The sequence below is a fragment of the Adiantum capillus-veneris genome, chromosome 29 (assembly GCF_014529385.1).
Source record: "Adiantum capillus-veneris isolate H3 chromosome 29, ASM1452938v2, whole genome shotgun sequence".
Taxonomy (NCBI): domain Eukaryota; kingdom Viridiplantae; phylum Streptophyta; class Polypodiopsida; order Polypodiales; family Pteridaceae; genus Adiantum; species Adiantum capillus-veneris.
This window is the reverse complement of record NC_140959.1, coordinates 111,739,248-111,743,393: the sequence shown is the minus strand read 5'-3', so window position 1 is coordinate 111,743,393 and position 4,146 is coordinate 111,739,248. Positions and strand designations below refer to the sequence as shown.

Sequence of the window (4,146 nt, the reverse complement as noted above, 5' to 3'; positions counted from 1 at the left end):
GCCGTGCAAATTAGCCATGTTAGATTCTTTCATCCAGCTGTTGACCTATAAGATCATAAACCAATCCTATATTTCCTTCCAAAAATGACATCCATAGTGTTTCTAAAATATAGAGTCTATGATACATAGTGATATATACTGCCATCCTTCTGTTGTCGGGGGATATGTGTTCAAAAGGTGAGCCGGGAAGGTGCGGGGCCTCTGGCTGTGAGAGATGTGTGAGAGAGAGATCAACAGACGCATATAGAATCAACAATCATGTATCCTAATCATCAATAAACCTTCAGTAAAACTTTGAGTACAACTTAATCATCAATAGCCAAGGCAGGTTGTTAACGACGCCGTCACTTGGATTAACTGTCCATTGTGAAGAATCCAAGTGACGATGGTGCCGTGTTTTATACAAGATTCTTCACAATGGACACCATCCTCTTTGGACCAAAAGTCAACGATATTTGGGCGTGGTTCGTGAGCTAGCACGCAATAGAACTCCATTAACCAAACCCTTCCCTCCCACAGACTCCCGCCCTCCTAAGCATGCAACCCTCCAAGCCCCCCAACCCGTGACCCTCGACAGCCACTCACCCAAGGAAAATTGAGTTTTAAAAAAGAGAGTTGCATGTCATGAAGAGCGGACTTTTCCAAATTGAGAGCAGAGGCCGCGTATCGACACTGCGCACGGCATGCTGTTTCCAAACTCATCTTCCAGCTGCGTGCTACTATAAAAGGCGACCACTGCACTCCTGCTTTCATGCGTATAGCTAGCAGAGTGAAGCTGTGCCCACTAGATCAGTTGTAGCTATGGCGCGCGCAGGGAATCTAGTGCTTAGTCTTCTTCTGCTCCTTGGTCTCTTGACCACCTCCTTTGCCTCTTGCGAGGTTAGTCGTGGTGGCAGGGAGATGGAGCCTCGTGAGCGCGAGGAAGAGGAAAGGGGAAGACGTCGTCATCGTGGCCGCGAGGAGAAAGAAGAGCGTGGCTATCCTCAAATCGAGCTCGGCCGGCCTCGCGAACAGCTTCAGTCAGAGGGGGGACGTCTTCGTGTTTGGAGTGAAGAGATCGATGCCATTCGCAATGCGCATGTGGGCATAGCGGAGCTTGAGCTGGAAGAGAATGGGTTGCTGGTGCCGCAGTATTCGGATGCAGACAAGATTGCTTATGTTTTGCAAGGTCCTTTTTTATATTACCTTTGTAGTTTGTGATTAATGGTCTCTCTTGCTTAGCTCTTGCGGAATGGTAATTGTAATTTGCGGTGCAGGGTCCGGTAAAATGGGCGCTGTCATCCCTGGTGCTGAGAGCGAGTATCGGCGAACTTACATTCGGAAAGTGCAGCGGGGGGATGTCGTTGCCCTGCCCAAGGGAACCGTTTACTGGTGGTATAATGATGGCAATGAGCGTCACCGCGTTCTATGCGCAGGCGATACCAGCTACGGAGCCAATCCAGGGCGCTTTCATGTAATTAGCAAGCCCCGTGCGAGCACTTAGGCATTAGCCAGTGCTATATGAGATCTGGATATTGTGAATGAATTATAACATGATTAGTTATTTACTGCTGGTAAAAGTGGAATCAATGAAAAAGTGCTGTTAAATGATAAGAGTGGACTTTTGTATGCAGCAATTTGGACTTGCTGGTAGCAAGCAGGCCAGGTTTGGATCTGTGCTTCATGGATTCAGCAAAGACACTCTCGCCACCGCATGGGGCGTCGACGAGCAAACGATCCAGTCTCTCCTTGAGCGCCAAAATGAAGCAGGCATTGTGAAAGCGAAGCAAAAGATCCACTTCCCACAGATACCTGAGAGGCGCAGCCGGAGAGAGGAAGAGGACGAGAGAAACACCTTGAAGGAAACTTCAGGCCCTTTCCACTTCGAGGAGCTTAAGTACAGCATAAGGGATGAATTTCCGGACTTCTACGTAAAAAATGGTGGAGCTCTCAATAGGGTCAATTGCCATAAGCTGCCTGCTTTGCATCAGATTGGATTTAGCGCGGTCAAGGTTTCCTTGGAGAAGGTAATTATTAAATAGCTTTTAAGTTTTGTTTTAATTACAAAGCGATTAGATACTTAAAAAGGATTAAGACGGTGATTAATAAAGAATTGACAGTCTAATGTTGAATTCTGGCTTCCATCAGAATGCAATGATGGCGCCTTCGTTCGTGCGCAATGGGCACCAAATTTTCTACTTCATTCGAGGGAACGGGCGAGTGCAAGTGGCGAGCGGAGACGGGGAGAATGTGTTCGATCAAGAAGTGCGCGAGGGCACTGTGCTAGTTATTCCTCAGTTCTTCCCTTCAGTGAAAATTGCAGGGGACCAAGGACTGGAATGGATCGAGCTAGTTACATCATCAAGGTTTGTTTTGAACATTGCTGACATCATGTCCATGTAGTCGTGGCCATCATGTTGTTGCACAGTGTTCAATGATAATGCATGCATTTACTTAGTGCATCCAGCTTGATATCCTGAATGTTTTTGCAGCCCTCGCACCACCTTCCTGGCAGGCAAGAACTCAGTCTATCGTGGTATCCCCAAGCAAGTCACCGCTGCCGCCTTCAATGTGGATGAAGAGCAGCTCAGAGAACTTGGCAGGGATGAGGAGGTCTTCTTCCCCCCCTCCAAAAGAGGTGGACGGGGTGGCCGGGGCAATGGAGATACAAAAGCGTAAGCAAAAAGGAGAGCGAAGAGCAGCAGAAACGACGTGAAGATGAAGAGCGGAGGAGACGGCCGGAGGAGGAAGAGGAGAGGCGCAGGCGTGAAGAAGAGCGCAGGAGGGAGGAGGAGGAGCAGAGGCGGAGGCGCGAGGAGGAAGAGAGAAGGAAGCATCAACGTGAGCTGCCAGCTTGGGCCCTGGCTTCTCTTGAGGTGCTATGAAGAATGTAGACAGCAGTAGTCGGGTGTCATGTGTGTCGATGTCGATAAATAAGAGCTGCAACAGGAGCTTACCTTCCGGCCTTCCGGCCACTTTTTGCTTGTATTTCATGCTCGCGGCGCAGCAAAGCAAATACATAAAATAAGAGAATTCATTGACAGTTTTGCAAGCCTGCGTCTCAATTTAGTGTTTTTTGTACCATAAATGTTTGATGCACAGGGTTTCACTTCCAATATATGTTTTTTGTGCTGCTGACCAGACTTTACTTTTTAAGGAGTAATTTTTTCTAATTGGTTGTCAATTGGTTGACCTCTTGTCTCTCATCTCACCCCCAAGGCTACTACCAGTAGGAGCCATTGGGCCTTTGACTATTGTCTTTGGTCGATGCAATACGAGTCGGGAGTATGCCACATCTTAAATCCATCGTACTTTGGCTAGCTACCATTTTTTAGTAGAAAAGTTTCTAGCTAGCAACAAAGGGCCTTCAAGCCTTAAAAGGGTACATAAATGCTTTTACTCAGAACTTAGCTCCCCGAGTCAAGTTTTCAGACTCTTTCTAGGAGCCTCCCCTGGCATTAATATTATTGTGACCAAAATAGCGACCTTAAAAGACTGTGGAATGGTAGGATGGAAGTTTCTGACATGCTCGGGTACCTTCCTCATCACACAGTGTAATTATAGAGCCCGAGAGCTCAAGTATTGTGCCAAATATCGACGGGGCTCTAGTGACTATTGTACCATCATGATATATAGCCCCACTCGTTAGCCAAGCTTTATATTGCTTCTGTGCCTGTGTGCTTGAGTATGTGTTTTGCATTTTGTAGTGTCCCAGCTTATCACGATGGTGTTTATTGGTGTTGGTGTGGGCAAGGCAGAGGTGGGACGTTGGAGGAGCAGTAGATGCACATATGGCCACAATGGTTTTTGATTATCTGTAGCATGTTTAGGACCCAGAGGATGGTAAATGGGTACAAAGACGGCATGGCCGCACTAAATAAGCCGGAGCGAGCACAGGCCGTGGTGCAAGCAAGCAGCATGGAAGAGCATGCAAGATCTCATGATTGAATACATATTTTTTGTTGAAAGGTTGCATCCACAAATTAGGAGACCTGCAAAGACAATTACCTTGCAAGATGGCACATTTATCTATCCGGAGGTTTCAGCCTGCATTTTATCCATTGCCTGCTATCAATATCTCTTATATCCATTCTTGACTTCCCAATCCAGACTCCAAAAGACTAATGGGTGACTTGATGGACTACTCGACGAACGAGAGGTAGCACA

General features: G+C 47.1%; 1 pseudogene across 1 annotated transcript; it reads left to right on the top strand.

Moving 5' to 3' along the window:
• Positions 1 to 762: 762 nt before the first annotated feature.
• On the top strand, positions 763 to 3,031 carry LOC147419764 (11S globulin seed storage protein Ana o 2.0101-like; annotated as a pseudogene). Its single transcript, XR_015187158.1, has 5 exons — positions 763 to 1,168; positions 1,257 to 1,453; positions 1,614 to 2,006; positions 2,128 to 2,345; positions 2,472 to 3,031. The product of XR_015187158.1 is annotated as an 11S globulin seed storage protein Ana o 2.0101-like (transcript).
• The last annotated feature ends 1,115 nt before the right edge of the window (positions 3,032 to 4,146 follow it).